Here is a 23,614-nt window from a genome sequence, read left to right as displayed (position 1 = left end):
GTATTAGATCACTCAGGCAGTATATTCAAAATGCAGGTTCTGACCAGCCTGAGCAAGAGCAAGACCCCATCTCTACCAAAAACGAAAAACAGGCTGGGCATAGTGGTGGGCACCTGTAGTCCCAGACTTGGAAGGCTGAGGCAAGAGGATTGCTCAAGCCAGGAGTCTGAGGTTGCTGTGAGCTGTGATGCACACACTCTATTCAGGGTGACAGAGACCCTGTCTTGAAAAACAAACAAAAAGGGCAAACAAGAAAAAAATGTAGGTGCCTGGAAGCCCTATTGAGATTATGATTCAGTAGGTATAAGACGGGGGCCCAGGAATCTGCATTTTACAAGTTCCTGGGGGGAGTCTCTCAGGAGGTCTGTGCACCACACTCTGAGAAACCCTGCTTTGAAGGAATGAGGGGGGGAAAGCCATTTGTGGCTTTGATGGAATACGGGTTTATTTTCCTGGAATGTTCCCAAGGGGACTTTGGACAGCTCACTAATGACTTGTTCTTCAGCCATTTTACACAGACATACATACCAACATCAAACAAACTGGAAATGAACCCAGGGAGGCAGTCACAGACTCGCCCATGCTGACAGACTGTCCTCCAAGCTGGTGGGTGAGGGAGCGTTATCTCAGGAATGTGTTGGGGCAAGGTCCGTGCTTAAGGTGAAATGCTATGCACTGGTGAACTGGGCCTGGCAAGGACAGTGTCCTAACCCTGATGGGAAAGCCCTCTGGAATCTGGCCACACCTCCTTGCCACCCTCGTGCCAAGAAAGGTGAGGCATTCCACAGGCCTCTCACAGACTCTGCCGAGAGCTGGTGCCTGGCTCCCTGCCCTCCTCTCCCCAATTCTGCACCTGGACCCCACCTCTGCTGTCCTGGGACTGCCCCCGACTGCCTCAGCCTCAGACTCAGGTTCCCCACCCCACCCCCAAGCCATCGCTCTGCCAGGCCCCCTGCAGCAGCATCTGTTTAAAGCTATCCCATGAAGCCTCCCACTTATTCAGTTGGCTCAAGTCCCTGCAGGGGAAGCTTACTGGGGACCCCAGCTCTCCTGGAATCCTGCCTCTGTGATCTCTGCCAGGTATCTTTTGGACTACTCCTTATTACTTAGTAGAGCCAAGAAACTCTACCAAGAGGGTTACCTTATCCCCCAATTGCCCCTTGTCCCCCAAATTCCATGATCTGCAGCCCTGGTGGACTTCCTGCATAGCCTGCTACTGCTGTGACTGACCTTTGGCACCTGACCCTGCCAGTGAATCTGCCCTGGCCTCAGGACCTTGCATTTTCTTTTTTTTTTGTAGAGACAGAGTCTCACTTTATGGCCCTCGGTAGAGTGCCGTGGCCTCACACAGCTCACAGCAACCTCCAACTCCTGGGCTTAAGTGATTCTCTTGCCTCAGCCTCCCGAGTAGCTGGGACCACAGGCGCCCGCCACAACGCCCGGCTATTTTTTGGTTGCAGTTTGGCCGGGGCTGGGTTTGAACCCGCCACCCTCGGTATATGGGGCCGGCGCCCTACCAACTGAGCCACAGGCGCCGCCCAGGACCTTGCATTTTCTCCGCAGGTGTGAACCCCTATCAATTGAGCTCCACGGCCCCACCCAGTTTCAATCCCTATCCCATGTGGGGCTCTGGGAATGAGCTCTGAAGCGCCTTTCTCTAGATAGTTTACAGCTGGTTGTAAAAACCCACTGTTTATTGATATCACTAGTGTGTGGTGTGCCCTAGATCAGAAGGAGAAAGGCCCAGGCAGCCACAAAAGAAAAAAAGAAAAGCAGCCCAGGCAGCACCTGTGGCTCAAAGGAGTAGGGTGCTGGCCCCACATGCTGGAGGTGGTGGGTTCAAACCCAGCCCCGGCCAAAAACCGCAAAAAAAAGAAAAAAGAGAAGAAAAAGAAAAGCAGGCCATGCACAAGAGGTAGTATGGCATGGTTAGCGCCACTGCAGTGTTAACAGGTGTAAGTATGACTGTGGATCTGGTTCAAACGAACATCCTCAGCCGGCCTGCGATGGCTCATGCCCGTAATCCTAGCACTCAGGGAGGCCGAGGCAGGTGGATCACTTGAGCTCAGGAGTTGAAGACCAGATCGAGTAATAGCGAGACCCCATCTCTACTAAAAACAAACTGAGGCAAGGGGATCACTTGAGCCCAGAGTTTGAGGTTTCTGTAAGCTATGACACCACGGCACTCTACTCAGGGTGCCAGAGTAAGAAAAACCCAACATTCTGATTCTGAAGTACAGCCAGAGCTTCTGCATCTCCCCCAAGCTCACAGGCAATGCTGATGTGCTGGTCCACACTTGCAGTAGCAAGAGGGCAGGAGTCACACGAATAAATACGAGTTTGCCACAGGGGTTTGAGGGCAGTGACAAGAGTTCAGAATAGAACATGAGCCCAGGTACAGGTACCACCAGGCCCTGCTAATTGCCACGAGAATTCACAACACTTTACTCTGGAAGTCCTGAGAAAAAATGTCCGAAGGATGTCAACTACCCATAACTTCCCCTGAGTGGGCAGCTGCGCCTGTTGGCACCACCTGACCCCAACCCCTCATTTCCTGTACCAGGTGAGTCCAGTTCAAGACCAGCTCTGCTCTGTCATCTTTTCAAAACAGCAACTCTCACTAAGCCGGAGTTGCTGGGCTGAGGATTACGAGACAAGGGCTGGGGCCATGCAGCCCACTTGGGTCACCCGCAAACTAATGGTGTTCATAATGTAACAATAATGTTAACATTTCTGAGTCTTTATTATGAGTCTTGAGCTCGACTTGCTCGACTAAATGCCTTACATGAAATAATCCACACCTAATTCTCAGGTTAACTCTTCAAAGTACGTGTAGATGGCTATTGAAAGCATGGGTTCAGGGCCAGGTGCAACGGCTCACACCTGTAATCCTAGCACTCTGGGAGGCCCAGCCGGTAGATCACTTTTAACTTGAGCTCCAGAGTTTGAGGACAACATGAGCAAGAGTGAGACCACTGTCTCCATTAAAAATGAAAAAACTGAGGCAAGAGGACTGCGTCAGCCCAAGAGTTTGAGGTTGCTGTGAGCCAGGACAACACAGCACTCTACCAAGAGCAACAAAGTGAGACTTTTTCTCAAAAAAAAAAATAAAAATAAAAATAGGCTCGGCTCAGAGGCTCATGCCTGTAATCCCAGCACTCTGGGAGGCCAAAGTGGGTGGGTTGCTTGAGTTCAGGAGTTGGAGACCAGCCTGAGCAAAAGCAAGACCTGGTCTCTACTAAAAATAGAAAAACTGGCTCAGTCATTAGGGCACTGGCCACATACACTGGGGTTAGTAGGTTCAAACACAGCCTGGGCCTGCTAAACAACAGTGACAACAACAAAAAAATAGCTGGGCATGTGGCAGGTGTCTGTAGTCCCAACTACTTGGCAGGCTGAGGTAAGAGAACCGTTTAAGCCCAAGAGTTTAAGGTTGCTGTGAGCTGTGACGCCATGGCACTCTACCTTTTTCAAAAAAGAAAAAAAGGTGGCTCCTGTGGCTCAGTGGGTAGGGCGCCAGCCCCATATACCGAGGGTGACGGGTTTGAACCCAGCCCTGGCCAAACTGCAACAAAAAAATAGCCGGGTGTTCCGGCAGGCGCCTGTAGTCCCAGCTACTCAGGAGGCTGAGGCAAGAGAATCACCTAAGCCCAGGAGTTGGAGGTTGCTGTGAGCTGTGACCCACAACACTCTACCAAGGGCGATAAAGTGAGACTCTGTCTCTTAAAAAAAAAAACTGAGGCAGGAGGATGGCTTGAGCCCAAGAGTTTGAGGTTGCTATAAGCTATGATGCCACAGCATTCTACCCGGGGCACAGCGCACAAGCTCTAGAGCTGCACAGTCTAAGCTTGAATCCTTACTGTCCTACTTTCTAGCTGTGTGACCTTGAGCAGATTACTTAACCTCTCTGTGCCTCCACACGCTCATCTCTAAATGGGGGTGAGATGGTATGATGGTTAGTTGAACTAATATATAACACTTAGAGCAGTCCTTGGCATTCAATAATATTGTGGTTATCATTAGCCTTAGCCTTATAAAGGAGACTGAGGCTCAAAAAAATTAAGCAGCTTGCCCATATCACACAGCTAGAAAAAAGCAGAACTGACTTGTAAACCAGTGTTTTAGGAAGAAGCAGAAACCATGGTGTGGATGGCAGGCAGAGGGAATGGAGGGAGGTGCAGGTAGAAGCTATTGCCTCCGTCCTCACCACTTTCCATCTGCAGGGCCCACTGGCCCAGCAGCAGGTGCCACTGTGCCTTTCCTCAGATTCCTGGGAACTCGCTAACCTCTTCTAGAGCCTTCCTGCATGGGCCTCTGTTATTTTTGACCAGAAACAGGCCTGACATAACACAGACCCTTTCCTGCTGGAAACAGGGAGGGAGACAGATGACAGATGCCTCACTGAGCAAGTGGCATCACCTGCTGCCTTGGTGAGGAAGTGAGGTGTCAACACAGTGGGGCTGGGAGCCACAGCCTAGTGGGGAGAATTGCAGAGTTGCAGGCATGCTTGGGAACTGCCACCAACCCAAGTAGGCTAGAGGCAGAGGACCAATGAAGACAGCTCAGTAACCATGGCTAACAATTACTGGCACCTTCAAGGGCGTTGAACACTGAAGTATTTTACACTGTTTACTCAGTTTAATCCTTATAAAAACTGCACGAAGTAGTGAGGTTATGTAAGGGGACAGGCTGGTTTCTTGGGATAGTCACACTAAGTACTTAGTACTAAAAAGACAAAAAAAATCTAAAACTTACTTTTTTTCCTTTGTTTTTTTTGAGCCCACTCTAACTTCAAACTCCTACATCAGCGGTTCTCAACCTGTGGGGCGCAACCCACAGGAATTGTATTAAAGAGCTGCAGCATTAGGAAGGTTGAGAACCACTGTCCTAGATGCAAACAATCCTCCCACCTCAGGCGGCATCTGTGGCTCAGTGTGTAGGGCGCTGGCCCCATATACCGAAGGTGGTGGGTTCAAACACGGCCTCAGCCGAACTGCAACAACAACAAAAATGGGCGGTGCCTGTGGCTCAAGGAGTAGGCTGCTGGCCCCATATATCAGAGGTGGAGAGTTCAAACGTGGCCCCAGTCAAAAACTGCCAAAAAAAAAAAAAAAAAAAAAAAGAGAAGAAAACAATCCTCCCACCTCAGCCTCCCAAGGAGCTGGGACTACAGACAGGTGCCACTACTCCTGGCTAATCCTAAACTAGTTTGAACCCAAGCTAGTCTTGAACTCCTGGGTTCAGGCAACCCTTCCAAAATGCTGGGATTACATGTGTGAGCCACCGCACCTGGCCCCAACTTACTCGTAAATGGAGGGTGCCCAAAAAATGTATACACATGTTAAGAAAGGAAAGAACTGTGTTAAAATTGTAATACTCAATATATACCAACAACAAAAGATGAATACAAGTCATTTTGACTTCTACAATTGCAACAGGCACTCAAAGGATATACATAATACAGATGACATCTCTTAAAACACATAAACATTTTTTGCCCTGATATGTATAAATATATCTATATATTTATAAGTGATATGTCATATAAATTACATGTATAACTTATATATCTCTGAATATATTATACTCAGATATACAAATAGCATATATACTTATATACCTTAAATGGTTAATACATATAAACAATTTTATATTTATTATATATATTCAAAGACAGAATAAGAGAATATAAGGTGAATTGGCAACACATAAAAATTGATAATTCTGGGGGCAGCACCTATGGCTCAAAGGAATAGGGTTCCAGCCCCATGTGCCAGAGGTGGCGGGTTCAAACCCAGCCCTGGCCAAAAACTGCAAAAATAAATAAATAAATAAAAGAGACCCCCCCCTCATCTCTATTAAAAATGGAAAAATTAGCAGGGTATTGTGGCAGGCACCTGTAGTCCCAGCTACTTAGCAGACTAAAGCAAATGGATCACTCAAGCCCAAGAGTTTGAGGTTGCTGTGAGCTATAATGATGCCCTGGCACTCAACCCAAGGTGAAAGAGTGAGACTCTGCCTCAAAAATAAAATAACAAAAAAAAAAAGGAAAAAGAAAAAAATCGGGGCGGCGCCTATGGCTCAGTGAGTAGGGTGCCGGCCCCATATGCCAAGGGTGGTGGGTTCAAACCCAGCCCCGGCCAAACTGCAACAAAAAAATAGCCAGGCGTTGTGGCGGGCGCCTGTAGTCCCAGCTGCTAGGGAGGCTGAGGCAAGAGAATCGCGTAAGCCCAAGAGTTAGAGGTTGCTGTGAGCCATGTGATGCCACGGCACTCTACCCGAGGGCGGTACAGTGAGACTCTGTCTCTACCAAAAAAAATCATTGTTCATTGCCAATATAGTGCCACAAACTCTTGACTGAAATTATGAAAAGCTAGTTGAACAGGCAGAGAGGTGATTGCTATAGACATATCTTATTTAAAGCTAAAAGCAAACTCTGTTTCTAACTATAGGACTATATAACTTTATCCTTTAACTTCTGAAGTCAGTTACAAAACCTGTTATTTCCTAATCCAGCCTTCTCTCCATTTTCCTTATCTGTAATTCTTTTGCTTATGTTTTTATTATTTGTCTGAAGGCTCCACATGGGACAATGTCAGCCTTTATTCACTGCTGTACCTTTTCCTAGCACAGTTCCCAACCAGGAACCACACACACAAAGGTAACGGCATTCTTTTTTTTTTTTTTTTTTTGTACAGACAGAGTCTCACTTTATGGCCCTTGGTAGAGTGCCGTGGCCTCACACAGCTCACAGCAACCTCCAACTCATGGGCTTAGGAGATTCTCTTGACTCAGCCTCCTGAATAGCTGGGACTACAGGTGCCCGCCACAACGCCCGGCTATTTTTTGGTTGCAGTTTGGCTGGGGCCGGGTTTGAACCCGCCACCCTCGGTATACGGGGCTGGCGCCTTACCGACTGAGCCACAGGTGCCACCCGGTAACGGCATTCTTTGGTTTCAATTTGACCCAGCGTGTAGCTGAAGGGGAAGGTAATCCATGATTGCCGAGAGCCACTTCCTGCTCAGCAAAGCTCAGCCTGAGAGGACCCACTTGACTTCCAGTGAACCGCTACACACATTCTGACAGATGTTCCACTGGGCAAGCAAGAATACTGAAGACCAAGCTCAAGTTCAGGCACCAAAGAGCCCAAGGCATCTGGTTCTCGTTAAGCCTTTCAAACCAAGGTAACAAGAGCTCCCCTAGCAGAACACGGTCTATAAAAAGGGAGAAGCAGAGACGTTGTTCAACACCTCAGACAGAAACATTTGGTCAAGGAAATCATTCCCTGGAGAGATTCTGGAAAACCAAATGTACCCAGAAAAAGAGCTCACTCACCTTGCTCACTGAGAGGGACATCTGAACCAGGAGGAAAGCAAGCAGAGACCTGATTCTCTAGACAGATCCCAAACAACTGGGAGAGGATGCTGCAGAAGGAATCAGGAGAGTGAAGGGCTCTAATCTAAATGACCAGGACTAATTCAGGTTGCTCAACTTGACAGCCTGACCTGATCTACAGGAGGGTGAAGAACATCTGCAGGGGCAGAAAGACTGGGTTTGCCGGTTCTTCCACTAAAGAACTGAAGTCTTCGGTTCTTCCACTTAGCAGCTGTGTAATACTGGGCAAGTTTTCAGTCTCCTAAGTCTGTTTCCCTTCTGCAGAATGGAGATGATGACAGTTCTCACCTCATGAAGTTGCTATGGGAATGAAACTGGATGGTGCATTCAAGGGACACAACTCAAGAGTCTGGCATAATCTACATTCTTAATAAATGTTTGCTATTTATTATTAGTTCTTATCCACCAGCCATGATCCATACGGTGACAGTGTCTGCATCTCACTTTCTTGGAGATTCAAAGATGCGGGTATGTACATAAAATCTAAACCAGGTTTAGCAGAAGAAAGGGAAGCCCAGCCTCAGACTTACTTAGGCTAATTTATCTAAATGCATTACTACTGCAGTGGGAGTTGAAAATTTTCATATCAAGACCAAAATAAAAGGAAAAAACCCTCAAATCTCTGATTCTTAACCTGTCAGGAAAGAAAAAAACAGATAAGTAGAGAAAAAAGGGCCAATTACCAAACAGCAAGGTATCTGACATTCCCCCAAATACCCATTTCTCTCCCTCCTGCAACTGCTTTTTTTTTGGCCAGGGCTGGGTTTGCCACCTCTGGCATATGGGGCTGGCGCCCCACTCTGTTGAGCCACAGGAGCCACCCTGCAACTGCTTTTCTTTTTTTTTGAGACAGAGCCTCAAGCTGTCGCCCTGGGTAGAGTGCCAGAGCTGTGTCATCACAGCTCACAGCAACCTCCAACTCCTGGGCTCAAGCGATTCTCCTGTCTCCGCTTCCCAAGTAGCTGGGACCACAGGCGCCCGCCACAACGCCCGGCTATTTTTTGGTTGCAGCCATCATTGTTGTTTTGCCGGCCTGGACTGGATTCGAACCCGCCAGCTCAGGAGTACGTATAGCTGCTTGAGCCACAGGCGCTGACCCTGCAACTGCTTTTCTAATAATTCCTGAATCATCTCAGTTTTTCCAAGTAGAACTGTAAAAGTGTTTAAGTTTTATAACTCAGTGAGTAGGGCACCAGCCACATACACCGAGGCTGGTGGGTTTGAGCCCAGCCCGGGCCTGCTAAACAATAATGACAACTGCAACCAGAAAAAAAAAAAAAAGCCAGGCATTGTGGCAGGCACCTATAGTCCCAGCTACTCAGGAGGCTGAAGCAAAAGAATCATTTAAGCCCAAGAGTTTGAGGTTGCTGTGAGTTGTGACGCCACAGCACTGAGGGTGACATAGTGAGACTCTGTCTCAAAAAGAAAAACCAAAAAAAAAAAAAAACAGAAAAGAAATCTGACATTCCTATGGCATTTGTGCCCTTTACAAAGTATTTTCACTTAATCTCATTCTCAACTCTATAAGCGCTTGTGAGGAAGACAGATATTTACCTACAGTGACGGTTCTGGCTGCAACCCAGAATCAACTGGGGACTTTCTGTGGTCCCGGTCATAACCCAAACCAATTAAACCAGACTCTCTGGGGGTAGGCCAGGCATGGGTATTTTTAGCTCTCCTTTCTAGTGATCTGACGATTCCAATATGTAGCAGAAATTGGGAGCTTCTGCTTGTTCCTTGCGTTTCCCCAGCTCAAAAGACGCTCTCTCCTCTGTTGTAGAAAGGAGATCATGGGCCTATATTTCCCCACTTGCACAGCAAAGAGACCAGGGCTCACAAAGGGCCAGTGACTTGCTGCTAAGAGGAAAGGCCAGAAACAGAATCTAAAAATCCCAAACTCCTGACTAGGGAGCATTCTGTCTGGCGGTGGGCTCCTTCTGCATTTGCCAACCCCTGACCTGCCCACTAACCCAGAATGGAGAGGGCTCAGGGAATCATGCTGTTCTTCGGCAGAATAAAGCACTGTGGAGCCTAGGCCAGGGCGGTGGGGAAGGCATTTCTAAACATCACCTGTGAGCAATGGCTGGTGTAGACACAGGAAGGTGAATGTTCAGTGTGGCCAATAATGGTTTGGGGATAATATTGAAATGTTCATAAGCCAATTAAGAACATTTCAACTGGCTGCATATACCTGTGCTCAGAAAGTTCTGCAATGCTGGCCACTTTCTGCCATCCAAGCCCCAACAAAATATCTCAGGTCAGCTGGGCGTGGTAGCTCATGACGATAATCCTAGCACTCTGGGAGCTGAGGCAGGTGGATCACCTGAGCTCAGGAGTTTGATACCAGCCTGAGCAAAATCAAGACCCCCATTGCTACTAAAAATAGAAAAAGTAGCTGGGCATTGTAGTGGGCACCTGTAGTCCCTGCTACTTGGGAGACTGAGGCAAGAGGATCACTTGAGACTAAGAGTTTGAAGTTGCTGTGAGCCATGACACTAGAGCACTCTGGGCCTTGGACAACAGAGTAAAAAAAAAAAAAAAAAAAAGCACATACACCAAGGCTGGGGGGTTCAAATCCAGCCTGGGCCAGCTAAACAATAATGACAACTGCAATAAAAAAATAGCCGGGTGGGGGCGGCGCCTGTGGCTCAAGGAGTAGGGCACCAGTCCCATATGCCTGAGGTGGTGGGTTCAAACCCAGCCCCGGCCAAGGAAAAAAAAAAAAAATAGCCGGGCGTTGTGATGGGCACCTATAGTCCCACCTCTTGGGAGGCTGAGGCAAGAGAATCACTTAAGCCCAAGAGTTTGAGGTTGCTGTGAGCTGTGACGCTACAGCACTCTACCAAGGGCAACATAGTGAGACTATGTCTCAAAAAAAAAAAAAAAAGGCCAGGCTCAGTGGCTCAGACCTGTTAATCCCAGCACTCTGGGAGGCCAAGGCGGATGGACTGCATGAGCTCACAGGTTTGAGACCAGCCCAAACAAAAGCAAGACCCCCATCTCTGCGGCAGGTGCCTGTAATTCCCGCTACTCAGGAGGGTGAGGCAAGAGAATCGCTTGAGTCCAAGAGTTTGAGGGTTGCTGTGAGCTGTGATTCCATAGCATGCTACCAAGGGCAACATAGTGAGACTGTCTCAAAAAATAAAAAAAAAATAAAAAAATTCCTCAATGAATCCCCAATAATTAAAAAAAAAAAAAAAAAATCGGGCAGTGCCTGTGGCTCAAGGAGTAGGGCGCCGGTCCCATATGCTGGAGGTGGCGGGTTCAAACCCAGCCCCGGCCAAAAACCAAAAAAAAAAAAAAAAAAAAAAAATCTCAGAATCTCTGGTCATTCTCACCATTAACACTTGGCCAGTGGTTCATTGCCATGACTGGGCAGCAATGTCACCTGGAAGGCTCATTAAAACAGATCCTTTGGCTCCATCCCTTGAATCTGATTCAGTAGGTCTGATGTGGGACGTGAGAATCTGTTTTTCTAACAGGTTCTCAGATGAAGCTGATATATTTCTGGAACATTTTAAGAAACACCGTACTAGGGCATAAATCCTGTCGGGCCTGGTGACCAGTAAAAGCCCAGGGTCCTCCATTGGCTGTGGGCAAATGGTTGTTTTATGTCAGCAATCGACATAAACCATGTAAGCTGGTTTTGAATCTCACTGAGCTACAGAGAGACCTCTTAATATTCCTGACTAGCAAAAATCACTGTCTACTGGGAAGGTCTGTCTTCTTAGGCATGACCCAATGTTCTTCTAGGGAACATTTTTCTCAGAGAGAAACAAGAAGTGGCTTATGCCCCAAAACTCTGGTCCCCAAAATATATGAATTGAGTACTAACTTTAGAACTGTAGAGAGAGCTGTAAAATGTAGGGAGGCTGTTAATTGCTGCAGCAAGAGCTGCCAGGTCAGTGGAACTTGAATACAATGAGACCTCTAATGTGCTTCTTACTAACCCCATGAGATATATTCTAATTTATTCTCATTTTGCAAATGAAGAAATGGAGGCGTGGTAGGGCTTAAAGTAACTTGACCAAGGTCACAGAAGTAGCAAGTGACTAAAGTATGGAACATTCAAGTAGCGGTCAAGGGGAACAGCCATGGACAAGGGCTCCCTAGAGGAGCTTCCATGAGAGGAAGGATTTACCTTTCCCCAGGCCTCCCTCCCTGGACTTCCTAGAGTTGGAGAAGAGAAAAGTCTCCAGGGGTGTAGGGGCCCAGACATCCCTCCTCTGACAGGCAGCTCAGCACAAGTGCCCTGGCTCAGTTCCATTGAGAAATGGGCAGGATTTTTTCCTCTGATCTTGCCATGGCGTGGCCATATAAATTCTATATATTGTAATTAAAGGGAAGTCCCTTCTGGCTTCTGGAATCCCCTCACATTGTCTACTTCCCTGTGCTTTATTTCCTTTAAAAAAAAAAGGTGCCACAGGGACGGCGCCTATGGCTCAGTGGGTAGGGCGTCGGCCCCATATACAGAGGGTGGGGGGTTCAAACCCAGCTCCGGCCAAATTGTAACAAAAAAAATAGCCAGGCATTGTGGCGGGCACCAGTAGTCCCAGCTGCTCGGGAGGCTGAAGCAAGAGAATCACCTGAGCCCAGGAGTTGGAGGTTGCTGTGAGCTGTGTGACACCACGGTGCTCTACCGAGGGCCATAGGGTAAGACTCACTCGGTCTCTTAACAAAAAAAAAAAAAACAAAACCCTACTGCAGCGGTCTCCAACCTTTTGGCACTAAGAACCAGTTTCACGGAAAACACTTTTCCCATGGATGGGGCAGGGAGGGAGGGTCTGACAGGAGGTTCAGCTTGGCATGTGTACATACAGATGAAGCTCTGCTGCTCACCTGCTGCTCACCTCCTGTTGAGCAGCCTAGTTCCTAACAGGCCATGGACTGATACGGGTCCACAAACTGGGGGTTAGGGACCACAGCCCTGCAGGATATGGTGACCACTCAGACTTCAGTCAGCTAAAGAACAGAACAGCGACATGCTCCCGGCAATCACAGAGATGCAAGTCAAGAGCATTTATGCCCGGGACCACTTCCTTTAGCCCTCTTAGGATAGGGAAGAGGACCAAGTTACCATGCCTGTCTTCAGTTTCCTCATCTGTAAAACAGAGATCCATTTTTGTCAGGATTTAATGTTCCAACACATAGGTTGATTCTCAAAGCACACAGACCAGCAGCATCACCTGGAGACCTGTTGGGAATGCACGTTCTCAGACCCCACCTGGATTCACTGACCCTAACTCCTGGTGTTTAAAGTCCTCTAGGTTCTGATTTTTCCTCAAGTTTGACAACTGCTGCTCTTGAACATTAGCTCCATGAGGACAAGGATTTGTGTTGTATTAATCACTGCTGAATCCTCTGTAGCAGAACAAAGCCTGGCACATTAGAGGCATCCCATCCAGTAAGCATTTGTTGAGTGACTGAACATGTCCAGATAAAACAGGAGAGGAAGGAAACTGAGGCTCTAAGAGCCTGGCATGTCTACTATATCTGCACAGCTTGATAACTAGCTGGTCACTTTCTAATCTGTAGTTGGAGACTCTGTTGTGTTCCGCCACTGCACTCCCAGCCCTTAACACAGCTCATCACTGCAGGCCCTTTAAAACACAAAGATCTCAGGCTCCAAATCTAGGTTCACACCACCATTGTCAAAAGGTGTCACATCCCTTCTTCTTAAGATAGGTAAAATAATTCCAGAGAACTCCAAGCCCCCAGTCATAATGCAATTTATCTGTTTTTAACTATTTGCCAGCTTCCATTGCGAACATGTACACCCCACTGAAGCAGGGACTCTGCTCTTCAGTGAGGAGTCTCAGTAGGCACTCCACAAATACCTGTTGAGTGAATGGGACACCCTTGGCTGGGTGGGACGTGCTAAATACAGATGCCCTTCTGCACCACCACTATGCTAAAATCAGCAGGTCCTCAAAGAGCTCTCCAACAGTCTCAAAGGGACATGGTATCAAAGGAATTATAAATGAATCCCAGAGACCTCTGGTTCCTGCCTCAGCCCCGTCAGCTCTGCCATGGCAACTGCGATTCATCACCCCTGATTCACACACAGCCCTCAGCTGGCAAGAGTTGCTGCTTCACTCCAGAAATTCCAAAGAAGGGCTTGTCTCCGATAATGGGGGGGGGGGGGGGGCAGTTACTGATTTCTTTATGTAGTATGTGCTGCCAAGTTGGTTTGCAAGCTCTAATATCAACATGGCTCAGGTGAGCTATGGCCCATCAGGAAGCTATGGACTTGAGTTGGCAAGGATGAAATAGGGGTTTTAGTTCCTCTTCTAGTGTACAAGAGGCTGTTAGCCTAACTAGTAAGAGGTCCCTTCTGAAAGGGACCCACTGGGCGCTGCTCTAAGACTTGTCACGTCTAGCATCATCTCAGCCTAACCACAGCAGTAGGTTGGTCCTACTGTTATCTGTTTCACAGATGAAAAGGAATGGTTCAAGGTCATTTACTATTTGTTTTTTTGAAAAAGAGTCTTGCTTTGTCATCCCCAGGAGAGTGCCATGGCATCACAGCTCACAGCAACCTCAGACTCTTGGGCTCAAGCAATTCTCTTGCCTCAGCTTCCCGAGTAGCTGGGACTATAGGCACCTGCCACAACACCTGGCCATTTACTATTTGTAAGGGCCAGATCTTCAGGAAGGTCTTATCTGCTGCAGGAACAGCGTGGTGTATCAAACCAATGTTTGTCTAGAACCACGCACACTTTTTTCTCTGAGCATACAATGTACATACCCTGATAGGTGTTTCTGATTTTTTCTTACAGTTAAAATGTCCCTTTCCTTTTGGCTTCCCCTTTCCCTTACCTCTCCGAACACATTGAAAGAGACTACAGTAATGAAAGGAGCAAGGCTTTGAAACAGACTAGACAGACATAGATTCGGATTCTAACTCTGCCCCTTTCTAACCTGTGCAATCTTGAACTTGTCACTTGACTTCTCTCAGCCTGTCTCCCCATTTGCAAAATGCCAGAAAAATATGATAAGCAACAGAACTTAGCACGTGACAGATACTGGCTAAAGATCATTAAAGGTAACCATGATTATTTATCATCATCACCAGGCCCCATATATTGAGGGTGGCAGGTTCAAACCCGGCCCCAGCCAAACTGCAACAAAAAAGTAGCTGGGCATTGCGGTGGGTGCCTGTAGTCCCAGCTACTCGGGAGGCTGAGGCAAAAGAATCGCTTGGGCCCAATTGCTGTGAGCTGTGTGATGCCATGGCACTCTACCCAAGGTGATAAAGTGAGACTGTCTCTACCAAAAAAAAAAAGAATTAAATGTGACCTTCAGGGGTGTCTGTGGCTCAACGGAGTAGGGCACCGGCCCCAAATGCCGGAGGTGGTGGGTTCAAACCCAGCCCCAGCCAAAAACTACATAAAAAAATAAAATAAAATAATCCTGGAAGACACAGTGAAATGCTCACAGAGCCCTAACTATCCAAGAACGGCCACGACATGTGCGGGATGGGAAGCCTGTCCCAGAGTCATTTCAGCCTAGCAGCCACCTGATGCCTGTATCTTGACATCTATCCGTCCAAGTCTGTTACCCCTCAGTGGATCCCAGGGGCCATCCCAGTGACAAATCAAACAACGAACCGCCACAAGGCAGGGAGGAAGGCAGCGTGGGTGCTGCCACAAAACAGGCCTGGGCAACAGCAGGCAGCCGACTGGGGAAAGTCAGCAGCTGCCGTCGGCCGGGTGTCCTCGCTGCCAGAGAGTGATGAATGGAGCAAGAGAAGGGAAAAAAAAGCCCACAAAGGTGTCCCTAATCTTGATCCAGCTTCATTTTTTTTCTTCTGGCTAACCATTGAGAGAGAACTTAAGCCTCCATCCCTTTTCTCTGGCAGACATTTGAAACTGAAAGATCCCATTTCTTCCTAACAGCAAGATGTCATGGGTAGAAGCAATGAGGAGACAATTCAGGGCTGGGGGGGGGTGAGCATATGACCCACCACACTTGTCCCTTTTTCTTCCTCTCCACCTCCACTCTCCCCTTCACCCGCTCATCTCTGTCCAGCATCTTTATAGGACATTCTCCCCCACGTGACAAAAAGGTAGCCTTGCTCCCTACCCTCAGTATTTTGGTGGGTTTTCTGCTTAGGAATTAAAGGCTAAACAGCCTGCTGATGGAGGTTTAATAACAAAATGCTGGGCGGCACCTGTGGCTCAGTGAGCAGGGTGCCAGCCCCATACACCGAGGGTGGAGGGTTCAAACCCAGCCCCGGCCAAACTGCAACAAAAAAATAGCCGGGCATTGTGGCTGGTGCCTGTAGTCCCAGCTACTCGCTACTCGGGAGGCTGAGGCAGGAGAATCGCCTAAGCCCAGGAGTTGGAGGTTGCTGTGAGCTGTGTGACGCCACGGCACTCTACCCCGAGGGCAATAAAGTGAAACTCTGTCTCTACAAAAAAAAAAAAAAAAAATGCTATTATGTCCAATGTCTTAGTTTTTTATCTGACTCTGAAACAGGGGTTCAAGGCAGCTGCAAGGCTTGGCAGTTGTACACCCAGAGCCTTCTGCTGTTCTGCGTAGAGGGCTACAGCTGGCTTTGCTTTCCATGCAGGGAGAGGCGCGGCGTGAGTTTTTCACACGGACTCAATCCAGATCCAGCCCTCGGCCCTGTTGAAGTGGAAGCGCTTCCCTCACAAACACTGAGGAGCTGGTGACAGTATGTCAGTGAGCCACTTCTCTGAGTGAAGTGGATCTCTCATATCCAGGGCCCCTTGCTGAGCTGGAGGCTGCGGATCCTCATCACCTACAGCTAGATGTGGCTGGAGAGCACTCCTGATACCCAGCACAGACAGCCACCTGCTAAAAGGGTGCCTCCCACCCCTGCAAATACCATCAAAACCTGATTGAGGCGTCTCTGCACCCAGGCAGCTCTACAGCGATACAGTGGTCACCTCCAACCCTCACTTATTCTAGCCCTGTCTCTCCTTACCTGCTCCTGAACTTGGTGTGCCAACTTCCCAGTAAATAAGGCAACCTGATTCTCTTCCCTTCAAAAGGGCAGTGTTTCACAGTTACCTGGGACCCTAGGGGATTGGAAAATCGGGTCAGTCTGGCTAAGCCCTCTCCCTGGCAGGGAGAGGTATGGTGACAGATTAGCTGCCCTGGCTACTCAGTGAGAGCCACTTACCCAAGCAACTCTGGAAGAACTGTGAACTCCCTGCACACACTGCATCCCTCAAAGAGTTCCTTTGCCTCCATCTCTATTTTCTCATTCCCAGAGCTCTGGTTAGCACACTGCTCCCAGAAGGTAGCATTTATGCCAACCTGTCACCTGCCATAAGGCTTCTCTGGTTAAGTCTCTTTACTATAATAGTATCTATCCCTGAGATCCACATTAGGTCTACCCATTGTAAGAACAAATGTTAACTCTCAAGCCCAGCTGTCAACAGGGTCCTCTGAGGCCCTGAAATGGATTAGTAAGCCAGGGCAGGGCCAGGCCAGCTCCTTCACTTTTCTAAGTCTTAATTCCCTCATCTGAGGATGGACTTACCCCACATGGCTGTTGGAAGGATAAGATAATAACATAAAATGTTTAGCCCATGAGCAAATATCTGATAGATCTTAGTATTTTTTATTTTTTTTTTTTTTGTGGTTTTTGGCCGGGGCTGGGTTTGAACCCGCCACCTCTGGCATATGGGACTGGCGCCCTACTCCTTGAGCCACAGGCGCCGCCCAGTATTTTTTATTACTTTATTCATTACTGGGTTCCTAAATCTCTTTTCTTCCTGTTATCCTTACTAGTCCTTTTTAACCTCATTTCTTTTTTTTTTTTTTTTTGTAGAGACAGAGTCTCACTTTATGGCCCTTGGTAGAGTGCCGTGGCCTCACACAGCTCACAGCAACCTCCAACTCCTGGGCTTAAGCGATTCTCTTGCCTCAGCCTCCCGAGTAGCTGGGACTACAGGCGTGCGCCACAACGCCCGGCTATTTTTTTGGTTGCAGTTTGGCAGGGGCCGGGTTTGAACCTGCCACCCTCGGTATATGGGGCCGGCACCCTACTGACTGAGCCACAGGCGCCGCCCACCTCATTTCTTTCTTAATAATCAGCCTAAGATGTTCCTATGCATGGTAGATTCCCAGGCAATGTGTAGATCTTAAACTCAAGCCTTAGACAGAGAGGCAAGGGTATAGGCCCTCTAATAACTTGTATATAGGTATTAGCGTTATAGATCATTAGTATTAGTGGATCATTAAGAGAAAAAGCAGAGAACACAGGCTTTGGGTAAATTCCCTGGCAGGCTGGTTATAACTCCCACTTAAGAAAGCGTGTCAGAATGTAAATTGGTGGAAAGTGACATTAGTTTGACAATAACCCTAAATCCATTTGAAGTCATTATAAAAATAGTAATTCACTTGCAATCACTGGTGCTTTAACTGTTCGACATCCAGCAAATTCCTATGACACAACCCACAAACGATTGTGACACCACAACTGAAACTTACTGGTCTATGCCATTGAAAAGGATTACAAAGAATAACTTAGCCACAAGCATAAAATATAACCAAATTATTATTATTTTTTTTTTGAGACAGAGCCTCAAGCTGTCGCCCAGGTAGAGTGTCATGGCGTCACAGCTCACAGCAACCTCCAACTCTTGGGCTTAAGCGATTCTCTTGCCTCAGCCTCCCAAGTAGCTGGGACTAAAGGCACCTGCCACAACGCCCGGCTATTTTTTGGTTGCAGCCGTCCTTGTTGTTTGGCGGGCCCAGGCTGGATGCAAACCTGCCAGCTCAGGTGTATGTGGCTGGCACCTTAGCTGCTTGAGCCAAAGGTGGCAAGCCTATACCCAAATTCTTACCATTGATCAGAAGAACCTCGATCAGATTTTTAGGGAAAAGTTTACATAAAAGAAAGAGGAAAAGGGCAGCACCTGTGGCTCAAAGGAGTAGGGCACCGGCCCTGGCCCCATATACCAGAGGTGGTGGGTTCAAACCTGGCCCCGGGCAAAAACTGGAAAAAAAAAAAAAAGAGAGAAAAGAAAGAAGAAGAATTTTACTAGACTCAAGCTTGGCATTTATTTGCTGTCAAGTGACTTGTCTCTGGGTCTCAGTTTCATGAGTGATATGAGAGGCTTGGATTTCTCGACTAGAAAGATCCACTCCAGTTTCACATTCGAAGGTGGGAGAAGCCATTGGCTGGGCACGGCGGCTCACGCCTGTAATCCCTGCCTCCGCTTGATGTAAGTGTTTTGCAGGTACTTTCTAGCAAAGGTTAAAAGAACTGGCCTTCCTGAGTGCTCCCTGCATGTCAGACCACGCTAGCTGCCCTGCCCATTTTCACTTATCTAGTGCTAATCACTACCCTCGACAGTTTATACACATTTCCCCATCCATTAGAAGAAAAACCAAGGTTCAGAGAGAACATATCACATGCCAAAGTCACTCAGGTGTAGATCCAAGATTCCACCATCCACACTTGCCCTCTGGTTCTCCATGACCCAGCCCCACCAGAATAGTCACAAGTAAAGGAAATCATGCCTGTCCCAGCTCTATTTCCCAAGGCCAAATGTCTTAGGCAGTGGAGTAGAGGTCTGAATTCTGCAACTATAGATTCGGTAGGAAGTTGAATGGGACGGTGGTTAGAAATGTGGGCCTGGTATTCACATCACCACTCCACCAAAATTGACGGGCTTCACCAAACTTGACCACCCTGAGCCTCAGGTAATTCAGAGAGATAACAGTACCTAGTCCCAGGGCTGTCAGAAGGATTTAAAAACTAATCCAGACAAAGCTCTCCTCAGTACACCTGAATATGCTAAATGCTCAATTGTTACCTGCAAACAAGAGGGCTATGGATGATGACAAGCAGTTTCCAGGATAATTTATGGCAAGAGTTATATGAACCTGGCATCCCTGAGGCTCCTGAAATTATGTGCAGTACCTGGCCCCTTGCTTGCACTGTGCTCTGGGAAAAAAGTCCTAAGCCTCTATCAGAGTCTCATAAAGGTTTGTGACGGCTATAGACCCAACTTTCTACCATACAAATTATTTCACAAAAGTAAGGTTAGCAAAAAATCTTCATGTATTGAGAAGTTGCTGAGTCCTCTGCAGTAATGTAAGTCTTCTCACAGAGCTAGAAACTGTCCAGAATTTCCAGGTGATTCCTACAAGCAGGTCCCCAGAATAAGCAGCAATCAGGCTGCAGGAACCTTCTCTGGCAGGGCCAGTTCCAATGATCCATTATTCTCAGAGAACAATCAGTACATTTGTTTTTGCATACGGCGAAGTTAAATACACGGGGTGCTGGCCCTTTACTGGAGTTATTTTGCAAAAGAAGCACAGCTCCAAGGGGTTGTTCATGCTGGGGACACAGAGCACCTGATTCCCAAAGGACCTGTCACCTTCCCAGCTGGCCTTGACCCAGGAAGCGCCTGTGGTGCTGCCAGAGTCTTTAGTCCAGTGGGTAGGGCCCAAGCTGCCCACTGGACCCTCTCCGGTTGTTGGGACAACCAGCCTCAGGAATTTTGGCCTCCCAGTCTTCCCCTGGGTGAGAAGGGGAGAGAGTTGGCAAGGCTGGCTGCTTGGCTGTTCTTCCAACCCCCTGGTGAAAGGGGAAGCTGAAAACTGGATTCCCTACCCCCAGCAGCTCCAGGCCGGACAGCACACAAAATAGCTTAGCCCCAGAGGGAGGAATGTGCCAAGACATTCTTCAGGGTTGGTAACCGGAGACACTATTTTGTCCTCAGTGACTAAGAAATCACTTTTCTAACTGAAGGACCATTTGGTTTACTTCTTTTAAATTCAGGGGAATAGGCAGGCATCTCCATGATTCAGGTAAGAAAAAAGGCCCAGGCAAACATACACACACACACTCACTCACCCCCCACCTCCAAGGAGTGGAATTTTTTTTTAATGTGATTTTTTTTTCTCCCAAGGCATTAACCAATGGCAGGAACGTAACCACCTTGGCACTTATCTTCCTACCGTACAACACCCAAAAATAAGTTTGGCTCTTTTTAGTTTTGTTAATTTTTTCCTCCTCGTCCTTATAGCCCATTCCATCTCCCCCTGTCACCCCATGGAGTCAGGAGAGGGAAGGAGAATTTACGGCCTGACCTGACAGGTCCTGGGAGATCATCTAATCAATTCTCTTCTCTTATGCATGGAGCACTCAAACCTCAGAGAGGTCAAGTGATTTGCCCAAGGCCACAGAGGCAAGACTAAAAGGCAGAAATCCCTAATGTGGTATGTGGGATAAAAATTCCAGAGAATCACAAGTGTATGTCCCCTGCTCAGCTATTTTCCAAAACATTCAAAGCTGTGGACCCGGCTGGGTGCGGTGGCTCACGCCCGTAATCCCAGCACTCTGGGAGGCCCAGGCGGGCAGATTGCTTGAGCTCACGGGTTGGAAACCAGCCTGAGCAAAAGCAAGACTGTCTCTACTAAAAATACCAAAAAAACCCCCAAACAAACAAACAACAAAAAAAAAACTGAGGCAAGAGGACCGCTTGAACCCAAGAGTTGGAAGTTGCCATGAGCTATGATGATGCCATGGCACTCTACCCAAGGCAACTGCTTGTGACACCTCTCAAAAAAACAAACAACAATAACAACAACAAAAAAAAAAGCTGTGGACCCTCCCTCCTCTCCAAACCTCTAAGGGTTGAAATGAATGAAATCCTCAGAAATTCCATGCTAGGCCAGCGCAGGTGGGAAAACCTGAAGTTCAACCATGAAGCCTTAAAAACCAATGACTTACAAGGTAAAGAAGATGAGCAGCTTGGTCCAGTGCCTGCGTATTTCTGATGCCTCTCCACTGCCTGCCATTCTACCTCAAAACTATGGCTGGGCAGGCCTGGTGCCTGGGCCTTAAGCTGGCCTTTAGCTAAAATACAACACTGGGTTTCCCCCCCTTACTGTATTTTTTAAGGTGGCCTTCTGTTTATAACAAGTATTATTAGTTTCCCATTTGTAAAAATGGCACAAAAATTTTTTAAGTGAGTTGATCTAAAGTCAAGTTTGTTTTTCTTTAAAGACAAAGTCTTACTTTGTCGCCCTCTGTAGAGTGCTATGCTGTCACAGCTCACAGCAACCTCCAGCTCTTGGGCTTAGGCGATTCTCTTGCCTCAACCTCCCAAATAGCTAGGACTACAGAGACCTGCCACAACACCCAGCTATTTTTTTGGTGCAGTTTGACTGGGGCTGGGTTCCAACCCACCACCCTCGGTATATGGGGCCAGCATCCTACTCACTGAGCCACAGGCACCGCCCTAAAAATCACATATTAAATAAGCAACAGAATTGCTACTCGGGAGGCTGAGGCAGGAGAATCGCTTGAGCCCAGGAGTTGGAGGTTGCTGTGAGCTGTGTGATGCCACGGCACTCTACCGAGGGCCATAAAGTGAGACTCTGTCTCTACAAAAAAAAAAAAAAAAAATAAGCAACAGAACAAGCAAAAAATTCATGAAGGTGGTCCACTAAAATTGAGGAGAATATGCTTCTTAGCCAAGTAAGTTCTTCACAGAAGCTATCCACTGGCCCTCTTCCGAGGATAAGGAATTAATCTTGTTTGAGAGAGGCTTCCTATCTCTGTATTATCCCCTCAGAGCCCTAGATAAGTCCCAAGATGGGCTATCAGTGCTGACGTGGGCTGTGGTAGCCCTCCAACAGGACATCCAACTGCTAAGAATACACGGGCCTCGGTAAGCTATAGGGACCTAAACTGGGTGATGACAGGAAAGCTTGAACTATGTGTGCTCTGAAGAGAGGACAGCAAAAGTTCATGAACAACCTGAGGGAGCTCTGGGGAGTAGGGTGGGGTAGTGTATTTAGATGACAACTTTGGAGCTTAGAACTTCAGAGCTGGTAAAGAACTTGGTGTATGCAGGGCGGCAGAAAGATCAAAATATTTGAACAAATCACACCTTTGGGCTTCAAAATGTTCTCTTAGGCTTAAAAATAGGTGTAGGACTCTGATCTCCTAAGTCCCTTCTAACTTTTAAGAGCCTCACTATTAACTCATTCCCTTCCAAGCAAACCATGCATCTAACAAATATGGAAACTGAGGCCTAGAGGTTAAAGCAGCTTGCCTAAGCTTGCCCTAGCATTAAAAAATTTCTCTTCCAGGGTGGCGCCTAGTGGCTCAAAGGAGTAGGGCGCCGGCCCCCTATACCGGAGGTGGCGGGTTCAAACCCAGCCCCGGCAAAAAAAAAAAAAAAATTTCTCTTCCAAAGTACATTAATGAGACAGCATAGAGGAGGCACTTAGGAAACGTTGAATGAACGATGTACATAATTGCTCACAAAACCTACTGGGACTTTCAACTCTCATTTTCTTTCTGCTGCTCTTTTCTTTTTTAACCCACATCTTGCTACACTTTGGGGACACCCTCATTCCAACCCCACAAGATGAAGAGGCCAAGAATTTCACCTAGGTTGCTTTTCAAGGTCACAGACCAGGTGAAAAGTCCACATTCCTGAGACACTCTGACTGCAGACCATAGCAACAGAGGATACAGTGGTCTGGAAGTGGAGAGGAGCTCCCTCTTAGGACATACATGGTGAAGGTGTGTGTAACGCAAAGAAATACCAAGCAATCAACGCCAGGAGAAAGTCTGGAGAGCTAAGAGCCTTACCGAACCACCTCAGCCTCCACCTGCCCCAGCAGAATCATCTCGTGCTACAGTCGGCCTGGTGCCCACCAAGGTCAGGATGCGCTGGTGCAGGGCTGAGGAGCCTCCGCCCCCAGAGAGAAAAAAGGGAGAAAGAGGCGAGGGGGGCAGGGCTTTGCGGGAGGCCTCTCACCTCCATCTGCATCCTAACAGCTTCCAAGTTGCTGCGAGATTCCTGGAGAACCCGTCTCCCTCCTCTGACCTCCCGGTCCTTCATTTGCTCCCCACCCTCGGGCTCCAGGCACACCCCAGCCTCAACCTGGCTGTTCCTGAGCGCTGAGCTCGTCTCTGGACCTACAGAGGCACCTGTCACAAAACACACCCCAAGCTGCTTTTCTCCGCTAGTGCCCTTCCAGTACTCTCCTACTGAATCTCGGGTCCCTACCACCCTCTCCAAGCCAGACGCTTCCCCATCCCCCTGCCCCTCCAAACTGGGGAAAGCTTCCCGAGAAGACCCGGCTTCGCCCAGTTACGTTTTCCCCCTAACCCCTCGCGACCTCGCTTCCTAAAGGGGACGGGGGGAGGGGCTACAGCTTAAGGTCAAAGCTCTGGGCAGGTGCCGGCTGGGGCCTAAGTCCTCCCTCT

The 23,614-nt window shown here is 47.9% G+C and overlaps 1 protein-coding gene across 2 annotated transcripts in view; it reads right to left on the bottom strand.

The window, feature by feature from the left end:
* Positions 1 to 23,614, bottom strand: part of WWC1 (WW and C2 domain containing 1) — a 182,027-nt gene that overhangs the window by 157,600 nt on the left and 813 nt on the right. The gene's annotated exons all lie outside the window — the stretch shown is intronic.

This window comes from Nycticebus coucang, chromosome 17, assembly GCF_027406575.1.
Source record: "Nycticebus coucang isolate mNycCou1 chromosome 17, mNycCou1.pri, whole genome shotgun sequence".
Classification (NCBI taxonomy): Eukaryota; Metazoa; Chordata; class Mammalia; order Primates; family Lorisidae; genus Nycticebus; species Nycticebus coucang.
The sequence above is the reverse complement of the archived record's forward strand: the minus strand, read 5'-3'. Positions and strand labels throughout refer to the sequence as shown.